The following is a 13,132-nucleotide window of genomic DNA, read 5'->3' on the forward strand; positions in this document are numbered from 1 at the left end:
GACCAAGTCCAAAAGTCACAAGCAGCTCGGAGATGGGCAGATGCCCAAGAAATGCCAGCGGTTGGTGCAAAGAAGCTCTTACTAGGCTGAAGAACTGTGAATACTGCAGGAACGACAAGGGCTAGAGACTTCCCCTTTGGAGGATGGATCCCCCACGCCTTGGAGAGTCGTGCAGAAGTGTTTTCCCGCCGGATGGACGCCAACAAGCCTTGCTACACGCAAATCGTGCGTTTGGCGTTTTTGGACGCTGCTGGGGCCCAGGAGGGACCAGGAGGTCGCAAATTGGACCTGCAGAGAGAGGGGACGTCGAGCAAGACAAAGAGCCCTCACTGAAGCAGGTAGCACCCGGAGAAGTGCCAGAAACAGGCACTACGAGGATGCGTGAAACGGTGCTCGCCGAAGTTGCACAAAGGAGTCCCACGTCGCCGGAGACCAACTTAGAAAGTCGTGCAATGCAGGTTAGAGTGCCGTGGACCCAGGCTTGGCTGTGCACGAAGGATTTCCGCCGGAAGTGCACAGGGGCCGGAGTAGCTTGCAAAGTCGCGGTTCCCAGCAATGCAGCTTTTTGGTGCCTGCGGTTGCAGGGGGAAGATTCCGTCGACCCACGGGAGATTTCTTCGGAGCTTCTGGTGCAGAGAGGAGGCAGACTACCCCCACAGCATGCACAAGCAGGAAAACAGTCGAGAAGGCGGCAGGATCAGCGTTACAGAGTTGCAGTAGTCGTCTTTGCTACTATGTTGCAGGTTTGCAGGCTTCCAGCGCGGTCAGCGGTCGATTCCTTATCAGAAGGTGAAGAGGGAGATGCAGAGGAACTCGGCTGAGCTCATGCATTCGTTATCTGAAGTTTCCCCAGAGACAGAGACCCTAAATAGCCAGAAAAGAGGGTTTGGCTACCTAGGAGAGAGGAAAGGCTACTAACACCTGAAGGAGCCTATCACAAGGAGTCTCTGACGTCACCTGGTGGCACTGGCCACTCAGAGCAGTCCAGTGTGCCAGCAGCACCTCTGTTTCCAAGATGGCAGAGGTCTGGAGCACACTGGAGGAGCTCTGGACACCTCCCAGGGGAGGTGCAGGTCAGGGGAGTGGTCACTCCCCTTTCCTTTGTCCAGTTTCGCGCCAGAGCAGGGGCTAAGGGGTCCCTGAACCGGTGTAGACTGGCTTATGCAGAATTGGGCACATCTGTGCCCAACAAAGCATTTCCAGAGGCTGGGGGAGGCTACTCCTCCCCTGCCTTCACACCATTTTCCAAAGGGAGAGGGTGTCACACCCTCTCTCAGAGGAAGTTCTTTGTTCTGCCATCCTGGGCCAGGCCTGGCTGGACCCCAGGAGGGCAGATGCCTGTCTGAGGGGTTGGCAGCAGCAGCAGCTGCAGTGAAACCCCAGGATGGGCAGTTTGGCAGTACCAGGGTCTGTGCTACAGACCACTGGGATCATGGGATTGTGCCAACTATGCTAGGATGGCATAGAGGGGGCAATTCCATGATCATAGACATGTTACATGGCCATATTCGGAGTTACCATTGTGAAGCTACATATAGGTAGTGACCTATATGTAGTGCACGCGTGTAATGGTGTCCCCGCACTCACAAAGTTCAGTGAATTGGCTCTGAACAATGTGGGGGCACCTTGGCTAGTGCCAGGGTGCCCACACACTAAGTAACTTTGCCCCTAACCTTTACCAGGTAAAGGTTAGACATATAGGTGACTTATAAGTTACTTAAGTGCAGTGTAAAATGGCTGTGAAATAACGTGGACGTTATTTCACTCAGGCTGCAGTGGCAGGCCTGTGTAAGAATTGTCAGAGCTCCCTATGGGTGGCAAAAGAAATGCTGCAGCCCATAGGGATCTCCTGGAACCCCAATACCCTGGGTACCTCAGTACCATATACTAGGGAATTATAAGGGTGTTCCAGTAAGCCAATGTAAATTGGTAAAAATGGTCACTAGCCTGTTAGTGACAATTTGAAAGTAATGAGAGAGCATAACCACTGAGGTTCTGGTTAGCAGAGCCTCAGTGAGACAGTTAGGCACCACACAGGGAACACATACATGCAGACCTATGAGCACTGGGGCCCTGTGTGACAGGGTCCCAGTGACACATACATATAGGCCACAAACCTATGAGCACTGGGGTCCTGACCAGCAGGATCCCAGTGACACATAACAACCATACTGAAAACATAGTGTTTTCACTATGAGCACTGAGGCCTGGCTATCAGGATCCCAGTGAGACAGTGAAAACAGTGACAAACACCCTGACATACACTCACAAACAGGCCAAAAGTGGGGGTAACAAGGCTAGAAAGAGGCTACCTTCTCACAGACCTACTATAGTGAAAAACAACTTCAGAGGTTTTTCACTGTCAGGACAAGTAAAGCTTGAACACACATGTCCTAGTTTTTAAATACCATGGCCAAGATTCACAAAGCTATTGTGTCAGATTTGTGTCACTTTTGTAATGCAAACCTAAGGCAAAACATTTATTGGGACTTCCAGACCAATGCTATTTGTTATTTGTGTTGGTTTGTAAGGAAAAGTAATGCAAACCAGTGCAAAGAGCTGCTTTGCTTCACTTAGCGTCAAAGGGATGTTACATGAGTGGTACATGGTCGTTCCCATGCTACCACCTTTGTTTTTTGATGCAAAACCCGATCTACTAACATTAGTAGACAGCAAAGGGTTTTTGCAGCAAAAAATAACACTGCTGGAAAGCAGGGATTAACAGGAGAAATGATTTAATTTCTCCTTTCTTTTCAAACTTTGCATGCCTGCTGCACTGTGCAGCGCTCATTCAAAGGAGGAACGTTTTAAAGTGTGTCTAAGCATAGTATTTTGTTCTGGAAGGTTACCCTTCCAGTACAAAACATATGTGAGACTCACACACAGCCTTTGCCTGTGGCACAAAGATGGGTGTGACGCTCGGCAGCAGAAATCTTTGCTGGCGTGAGGGAGAGAGAAGAGTGCTGTATCTCTGTAGGTGCTCTTCTCTCTCTTCCTGTCATGTAATGCAGAGTAGCATTTTTTCATAGTTGCCCTGTGTTGTCTGACAGTTTTGTGATTCTGGGCGCATATGTATAAAAAAGAATGGTCAAGGCTGGTAAAAGGTTTATTTTGCCAGGTCAAACTGCAGTTTAAAACTGCACTACAGGCTGCTGTGGCAGGTCTGGGACATGATTTCCAGTGCTACTTCAGTATGTGGCACAACGAGATTTGCAGCCCAAATTCTGTAACTAATTTACAGCCCCTCATTACATGTAGTATCATGCACTAGAGACTTATGTATCTTTATTATGTGTGCCAATTAGGCATATACCAATTTTACCATGTTTGGAAGGGAGAGCACAAGCACTTTACCACTGGTTAGCAGAATTAATGTGCACAGAGTCCTAATGCCGACAAAAACAAGATTATAAAGGCATACATTCTGAGGAAATACCACATCCAAGGTGTCAGGTCGAACACAACTGCTGAAAACAAGCATCATACTTACTCTTTTGATTACAAAGTACAGGGAGACACATCCCTCAAGAAAACGTACATGTTGCTCAATATCATGTGATTTCCGATTTAGATGGCAAGATCAAATTGTAACTGGTGTTGCCTGGTTTTCTGACTTTTTTAAAACTGCTTTATGCCACCACATGCCTGGTAGATTATGTCCCCATTTTCAATTTCATCACTACAATCATTTTATACCCTCTTTGCATTTCTCTGGATGATTGGGCTCTTTCTAAAACTTCATTATTTTGGTAAGAATTCAGGACTCGAAGGTTTTTAGACTGGAAGATGATGGACTTGTGAGGGTCCAGAAATTCTTAATTGGCCAATACTCCACTTTGAAGAGGACAACTTCAAGAAATATTTGACTCTTCTTTCTCTGGACGGGCTACTTCAAGTAGAAATTCGGGCCAGTATTGTACCTCCTGAGAATTGACCTTGTAAAGAGAGGCCCCAGGCCTTATATGTGTTTTGGTCACTCAATGCAACTGTTCGTGTTGGTATTACAAGAAGAGTGGACCTAAAGTCTGGAAGTGACAAATCACAACACATATTCAGCACTTTTTAAAGAGTGTGAGAAACTACATGCATTTGCCTTAACATTGCTGTGATGGCCGAGTCCATCTTGCATGCTCATGTGTAGTGGGGTTTATCTTGCTGATGTGTTTTTATTTCAATTAAACAATGCATTAGGAAGTGTGATCTAAAAGAATATGCAAGAGCTCAGAAAATGTTTATGCTTGAATGAGAAGGTCTCATAGAGTACTGTGTAGACACGAGGTGAAGCTGTATGTTTTCTATTTCAAATGTAGAATGTTTCAGGTTGTATGTTCTAATAGGTTGTTCAAGATCTTAGCACTTGAGTATGCCTCAATGTGTAGGCAGTTGAGGAGAGCTATTTAGGTCAGAAGTGGACATGTCGTTCTGACTGAGGCTTTTGAGGCAAATAAAGAGGTACTCATTTTTACACTATCCAGCCATTTCAACACATTATGTAAATCACGGCTGTTCACTCTTTGTTACCTTTGACATATTAGCCTCTCTCTCATGCGTGGCAGCATTAAGTAAGGGTTCACAAGCAGCTAGCTTAGTGTCAGGAAATGTACATTTCTTTTAGCTTTTCTGAAGATCCTTTGCACCCTTATCATGAGAACATTGTATACCTACAGTAAGTTAATTTGCTCAGTTTCTGTCACACGTGTTCCACTGGTGCCTGTATGTAACAGTCTATAAAAACGTTAGGTAATGTGGGAGGAGGGATTTGCATTAGATGCTCACTGTGATGATTGGAAGAACTCCTTGTTGCTTTATCTTTGAAATTGTGCTGTGCTTATTTGTGTGCTTAACAGATGTGATCAGACTTCAGGTAGGCCTGTGAGCTTGCATGTCTTCGACAAGTACACATTACTGACAGAAAGGTACAGTATATTTTTTAATTACAATTAATGTTTCACTACCAATAGCATTCCAGGCTTGTTGGAACTGACTCTAACTCTTCTGCATCTGGGCGAGCACCTGGAAACCTCTACTTCCTGCACCCACTCTAAGGGGTGCTGCTTCTGACTCTGCCCTGTTGGCCATAGAGCTGGTGCAGCAGGTCTTGTAACGGGATTATCTGGCTGTGGGGTGTACTCAATGGTCAAAGCAGATAACATCATTTTGCTGCAGAACACGAAAAACAACAGCACTGGGGCGTTGATGCCTCAAGAAGGTAGCTAAGAAGAACTGCAGGCCGGAAGGTCCAAGTGGCCTCAGAGTTCAAGGCTAATGAGCCTCAGAAAGTAAAGGCCAACAGGCAGGTGAAGTGGAAAAAAGAAAGGCCTAACAGCATTGGGGAGGGCTACAGCAGTCTTGGGAGAAAAAGGTGAAAGGGGGCTTAAGCTAGGGATGTGGAAGCAGGATAGTCCCGTCTGATGTCATTGGGCCCATCTTCCCTGTATCACATGGGGTACAGTGGATAACTTGAAATCCCAGATACGAGATTAGCACATGGGATTTGAATGGGCCAATAGCCACAATCGGAGGACCTGCCAGCAAAAGGATCAACAGCTATCAACTGAGGGTGGTTTGTAGCGGTGTAAGAAATTTGCCATTATGGTGGACTTAAATGGCTGGAGCACTGAGAGAGACAGCAGAGAAAACAAAGAGCGTAGGTGCAAAGCATACATGGCACTTGCAGCCCAGATATAGCCTGAATGGTCTAGACTGTCACACGTAATAGCAAGGAAAACCTAGAAGCTGCTAAGCGTAGTTCAAAGCGTTCTTCACATCCAGTGAAAAAGCAATTATCAGAAATAATCTGAGTACCGCTTAGGAGTGGAGACAGTGATTTAGAACCATCATTGATTTATGGCATGAGGCATGATGTATGCTGCCTATCCAGAATTATGTTTTATAAGCCTTGATTTAAGACTCAATTGAAGATGTATCTCAAGAAGGAATTAATAAATTGCAGCTAAGGAAGAGACTAGGGGGCATATTTACAAACTATTTCTTGTGACGCGATGGCCGCGCAAACATCAAAATCATATTTATGATGCTATGCAAAGCCACTTTGCGTGGTTTTGAAGGACTTCTTAGATATGGAGGAAAGCAAGGCAATCCAAATCTCTGCGTTGCCTTACTCTGCACAAAGAAGGCATTCCATGGGCGTTATGGTGGGTGTTGCCATGCAACATCCATCGATTTTAATGCATCCCCAGATTTACAAACCTTGAAAGGTTAGGAATGTGCCAAAATCCTCACCTCCCCAGGAGAGGTGCAAAGAGGAGAAATGTATTTATTCCTCTTGGTTGTTTCTTCTTTCTATGTGTGCTGCATTCTGCATTCATCATCTGTCTGTTGCACCTAGAGAGCTCCTGGCCCCTTCTTTGCTGATGATGCGCTGCCATCTTTTTCAATGGGTGTTTGTTAGAAATGGGGTCTTTAGTTGGCAGTCAGGTTACCCCCTGTCCAAGCAAGGACCTTAACTCTAGTCAGGGTAAGTCACACACAATCCAAATTATCCTGTGCCCACCCTCTGGTAGCTTGGCACTGAGCAGTCAGGCTTAACCTAGAAGGCAATGTGTAAAGTATTTGCACAATAAATCATGCAATAACACAGTAGAACACCACAAAAATACACCACACAGTGTTTAGAAAAATATATAATATTTATCTGATAAGATGCAAGTCAAAACAATTAAAATGCAAAAAGTATATGTTGAGATATCACAGCAAAAGTGTCTTTAGTCTCTTAAAATCAATAAATGTCTCTTGCAAGCACAAAATACCTGGTTTTGCGTTCAAAATCTCCGCAAAAAACTGCAGAGGAGGAGATGCGTGGAAACAGGGAGGTGTGCGTCAATTTCTCGCGCCGCACACGGCGATGCGTCGCTTAGGTTTTACGCAGGGAAGGCTTTGTGTCGATTTCCGTTGCTCAGTCTTGGATCCTATTTGGGTTGTGGGGTTTTCGGACGCCCTGGGAACGATGCGTGGATTTCCGGCACTGACAGGATGAAGTCACATGGGCTGCATTGATCCGGTGGGCGTTGCGTGGAAATTTCTACCACACAGCAGGCGCTGCGTCGATTCCTCTCTGGAAGTCAGGCTGCATTGTTCCGGCTCAACCGTGCTTCGATCCAGTGGCCCGTGTGACGAATTTCCAGTCGCTACACTGGCGCGGCTTCGATCTTCTCTTTGCAAAGTTGGGCTGCGTTGTTCCGGTTCAGCGTGCAGTTAATTTTTCACCGCAGTGCAGGCTGTGGTTCGTTTCTGGCAGGCTGTGCATCGATTGTCGCCAAACAAGTAGTCCTTTTTGTAGAGATTAAGGGGGTCATTCCGACTCCGCCACCCGCCAAAGTAACCCCGTCAGAAGACCGCTTCGCGGTCAAGAGACCGCGGGGGTCATTCCGACTTTCCCGCTGGGCCGGCGGGCGCCCGCCAAAAGGGCGCCCGCCGGCCCAGCGGGAAAGACCCTGCAACAAGGAAGCCGGCTCCGAATGGAGCCGGCGGAGTTGCAGGGGTGCGACGGGTGCAGTGGCACCCGTCGCGATTTTCACTGTCTGCAAAGCAGACAGTGAAAATCCTGCTAGGGCCCTGTTAGGGGGCCACTGCACTGCCCATGCCAGTGGCATGGGCAGTGCAGGGGCCCCCAGGGGCCCCACGACACCCGTTCCCGCCATCCTGTTTCTGGCGGTGAAAACCGCCAGAAACAGGCTGGCGGAAAGGGGGTCGGAATCCCCATGGCGGCGCTGCAAGCAGCGCCGCCATGGAGGATTCCCCCAGCCAGGGGAAATCCGGCGGGAAACCGCTAGACCCGGCTGGGAGACTGCGGCTTTACAGCCACGGTCAGAATGCCATATGAAGCACCGCCAGCCTGTTGGCGGTGCTTCCGGCATCCTCCACCCTGGCGGTCATAGACCGCCAGGGTTGGAATGAGGCCCTAAGTCCTTTTGGTCCTGAGACTTCAGGGAACAGGAGGTAAGCTCTATCCAAGCCCTTGAAGAGCACTTCTCAGCACAGCGAGAGAGAAGCCAGGCAGCAGGGTCCGCAGCAAGGCAGCAATCCTTCACAGAAAGCAGTCAGGCGAGTCCTTTGGGCAGCCAGGCAGTTCTTCTTGGCAGGTTGCAGGTTCTGGTTCAGGTTCTCTTCTCCAGGAAGTGTCCCCTGTTTAAATACCCAAATGTGCCTTTGAAGTGAGGGAGACCTCAAAGAGTAGCTTAGAAGTGCACAAGGTATCCTTTCAGTTCAATCCTGTCTGCCAGGGTCCCAGTAGAGGGTGTGGCAATCCTTTGTGTGAGGGTAGGCTGCTGTCCTTTGACATGTAAGCATCAAGCCCTCCACCTTACCAGCCCAGGAAGACCCATTCAAAATGCAGATGTATCCTGTGTTTGGGGTGTGTCTGAATGAATGCACAAGGGAGATGTCAACTGAACCCAGCCAGACGTGGATAGTAAGGCACAGAAGGATTTAAGTGCAGAGAAATGCTCACTTTGTAAAAGTGGCATTGCTAAAATAGCAATATTAAATCCAACTTCACCAGTCAGCAGGATTTTGTATCATCATTCTGGCTATACTAAATATGACCTCCCTACTCCTTTCAGATCAGCAGGTACCACTCAAACAGTATATGAGGTAGCCCCAATGTTAGCCTATGAAATGAGCAGGTCTCACAGCAGTGTAAAAATGGATTTAGGAGTTTTACACTACCAGGACATGTAAACTACACAGGTACATGTCATGCCTTTTGCCTACACAGCACCCTGCCCTACGGTTACCTAGGGCATACGTTAGGGGTGACTTATATGTAGAAAAAGGGGAGTTTTAGGCTTGGCAAGTACTTTTAAATGCCAAGTCAAATTTGGCAGTGAAACTGCACACACAGTGCTGCAGGCCCACTAGTAGCATTTAATCAACAGGCCGTGGGCACATATAGTGCACTTTACTAGGGACTTATAAGTAAATTACATAATCCAATTGGGTATGATCTAATGCCATCATGTTTAAAAGGAGAGAGCATATGCACTTTAGCACTGGTTAGCAGTGGTAAAGTGCGCAGAGTCTAAAAAACAGCAAAAACAGTATCCAAAAAGTAGAGTAAGGCAGGCAAAAAGTTAGGGGTGACCACCCTGAGGCTGTCAGGTCTAACAGTGTTAGCAGAGGCTGTGAGAACCACGGGAATGGCAGGCCAGATATGGTGTGCTGCATGCCTCTATGACTAAGAAAAAGATTCTTCCTAAACATGCACTCATTGGAGTGTTTAATTTATTTGAAGTTCACCTTCTTGCACCAAAGGAATACTACTAATTGAAATATTGCAATCATTTTAGTGATGAGGATGGGTTCAAAAAACATTTGCGAACTACAGGCATGCACAGAATTAGGTGAAATGCCCCCAGCTCCTGATGGGTCGGCAGATAGAGACCAGTCACTGTGGATTTTGTTTGTGTTGTCACTATAGTTGTTTTTACTAGCTGTGGGCCTGAATTAGAGTATCATGATCTACATAGGCCATTATGGGATCATAACATGGCGAACGGGATATCCGTCACATTTGTGACAGAGTAACCCCCTCTGCCAAACTCTAAATCAGCCCTATATTTGTGCCCTACATATCATTTATAAAACTATTGTCGCAAGAGATGTAGTTTATCTGTTATCAACTCGAAATGGTTATATTTTATAAAGGTTATATATGAGGGCATATTTATACTCCGTTTGCGCCGAATTTGCGTCGTTTTTTTCGACGCAAATTTGACGCAAAACTAACTCCATATTTATACTTTGGCGTTAGACGCGTCTAGCGCCAAAGTTCATGGAGTTAGCGTCATTTTTTTGCGTGAACACCTTCCTTGCGTTAATGATATGCAAGGTAGGCGTTCCAGTCTTAAAAAATGACTCCGATGATATTGCGTCGCATTTATACTCCCGGGCAAAAATGACGCCCGGGAGTGGGCGGGTCTAAAAAACCCGCATTTGCGCCAGATTTTAGCGCCTGGGTCAGGGCAGGCGTTAAGGGACCTGTGGGCTCAGAATGAGCCCAGAGGTGCCCTCCCCTGCCCCCAGGGACACCCCTGCCACCCTTGCCCACCCCAGGAGGACACCCAAGGCTGGAGGGACCCACCCCATGGACATTAAGGTAAGTCCAGGTAGGTATTTTTTTTAATTTTTTTTTGTGGCATAGGGGGGCCTGATTTGTGGCCCCCTACATGCCACTATGCCCAATGACCATGCCCAGGGGACAGAAGTCCCCTGGGCATGGCCATTGGGCAAGGGGGCATGACTCCTGTCTTTGCTAAGACAGGAGTCATTTCAATGGGGGATGGGCGTCGGAAAAAAATGGCGCAAATCGGGTTGTGGCGATTTTTTTGCCTCAGCCTGACTTGCACCATTTGTGGACGCCCATACGCCATTTTCCCCCTACGCCGGCGCTGCCCGGTGTACCTCGTTTTTTTTAACGCACACCAGACAGCGCCGGCGGCTAACGCCGGCTAACGCCATTCAATAAATACGGCGCCTGCATGGCGCTTCAGAATGGCGTTAGCCGGCGCTAATTATTTTGGCGCAAAACTGCGTTGGCGCAGTTTTGCGTCAAAAAGTATATATATAGGCCATAATATATTATTTTTTTGTGAATGTGCCTCTCGGGATTTCCCTCACTCAATATCAGTTCCTAAGGGACCACTTAGCTTGCAGCAACAAGAGTGCGTAGTTGTTTGCTTTTTAAATAAACTGAAGCATGAAAATTCATAAAGGTTTTTCTCTGCAACTTCGTTTTTTTCATTTCACAGTTTTTGGAACATAACAAAGTGTTCAAAGTTTAACAAAAAATAGTGGGAAAAAGCTTTTAATAAAAGCTGGTTTGCAGGAGTAAAATTTTGCAAAAAGAAAACCACTTTGAAGTGTGATAATTACATTGAAGAAAAGATTTTACTTAAACATTGTGTTTCAAAAACATTTGATTGAATCAGACATTGCCAAAGAAATTGGAAAACTAATCAAACTTTAAATACTGGAGCAAAGGGAAATTAGAGGGTGTTAAGTGAGACACTGCAACTTTTAACATTTTTCTGAAACTGCAAATTTTAAAAATGCTAAGTTTGCGTAGTTTGAAAAATGGAAAGGAGAAGCGGTGAGCAAATTTAACCACCTAAGCTGTAGCAGAAAACCTTCCTGCTGCCTTCAAGGCCAGGTGGACTGCTGCTGCAAAGGATCGACTGCTGCTGCAAAGGATCAACTGCTGTGATCTTCCACCCTTGATGTCTGTTCTGATCTCTCTGGGAAAGAACTTTGACTGACTTTATGTCCATTAACAAACTTTGTCATCAGTGGGGGCTGGTAACCTTTGAAAGAGGTGAGGCGCGTGAAGTGCCCCAACACTTCCCAAAACACAAAATAAAACACCCCTCCCTCCTAAACCCCAAAGTAAACTGCCCCTCCCTCCAAAAGCCCAAAATAAAATGCCCCTCCCTCTAAAAGCCAAATAAAAACATAACACTAACTACAAAATAAAACACAACCACTAAATTTACATGCATTACACATTTAAAAAAACATTTAATAAAACAGCACTTACCCACGGGCTGCACGACCACCTCTGTGTTCTTTTCCTTCTCCGATTCATGAAGAGCTACCCTAACCAATCCAGTCACTACTTTCATGCTGTTAACCAGTATGGGAGGAGTGCTTGGATTGGATAGAGTGGGCTGGCTGGCTGCTCCTTCAAGACCTGGAGGTCTGTGCTTTATCCCACCCAGCTGTCTTGCATGGATTACAGTGGGTGGAGGGGTAACGCTCCACCGCCCTCGAGCAGAAACCTCCACTGGTTGCCATGATGATGTACTCAACCTAACTGCATCAATTTGCATTGTGGTTGACACTTAGAGGCACTTGGAGGGGTTTAATACAAAAGCTTAATGGTAGAATGAGTGAATGCACATTTTTTTGTGATAAGAGGTATATTGGGATTTTGACACATGGTTCACTTTCCCCTGCAGTAAGGACTTATATAGCCCAGTCCCACAATCAGCCCTCCCACCAACAACCTCCTGTTTCACAATAGGCAATAATACACATATCTTTGGAGTAGGGTTTGTAAAACCAGACCATATTTTATTTTAGACAAAGACATTTTCCATAAAACGCACATCATTCCAATATTATACGCAGTAACCCTTAGGGGCATATTTATACTCCGTTTGCGCCGGAATTGCGTCGTTTTTTTTTACGCAATTCCGACGCAAAACTAACTCCATATTTATATTTTGGTGTTAGACGCGTCTAGCGCCAAAGTCCATGGAGTTTGCGTCATTTTTTAGCGTGGACACCTACTTTGCGTTAATGATATGCAAGGTAGGCGTTCCCGTCTAAAAAATTTACTCCGAGGCATGTGCGCCGTATTTACACTCCCGGGCAAAATTCACGCCCGGGAGTGGGCGGGTCAAAAAAAATGACGTACGCCGCTTTTGCGCCGTTTGTTAGCGCCTGGAAAAGGCAGGCGTTAAGGGACCTGTGGGCTCTGAAGGAGCCCAGAGGTGCCCTCCCATGCCACCAGGGACACCCCCGTCACCCTTGCCCACCCCAGGAGGACACCAAAGGCTGGAGGGACCCATCCCAGGGACAATAAGGTAAGTTCAGGTAAGTGTTTTTTTTATTTATTTTTATGTGGCTTAGGGGGGCCTGATTTGTGCCCCCCTACATGCCACTATGCCCAATGACCATGCCCAGGGGACAGAAGTCCCCTGGGCATGGCCATTGGGCAAGGGGGGCATGACTCCTGTCTTTGCTAAGACAGGAGTCATTTCTATGGGGGTTGGGAGTCGAAAAAAATGGCGCAAATTGGGTTGAGGCGAAAAATTTGCCTCAGCCTGACTTGCCCCATTTTTTGACGCCCAAGCTCCATATCCCCCTACGCCGGCGCTGCCTGGTGTATGTCGTTTTTTTTCACGCACACCAGGCAGCGCCGGCGGCTAACGCCGGCTAACGTCATTCCATAAATACGGCGCCCGCATGGTGCTTCAGAATGGCGTTAGCCGGCGCTAATTTTTTTGACGCAAAACTGCGTTAGCGCAGTTTTGCGTCAAAAAGTATAAATATGGCCCTTAGTATTTACAGCTTTATTTACATGTGTTGATGCCTAGCCCTAACAGAGACT

The sequence above is a fragment of the Pleurodeles waltl genome, chromosome 3_1, assembly GCF_031143425.1.
Source record: "Pleurodeles waltl isolate 20211129_DDA chromosome 3_1, aPleWal1.hap1.20221129, whole genome shotgun sequence".
Lineage (NCBI taxonomy): Eukaryota > Metazoa > Chordata > Amphibia > Caudata > Salamandridae > Pleurodeles > Pleurodeles waltl.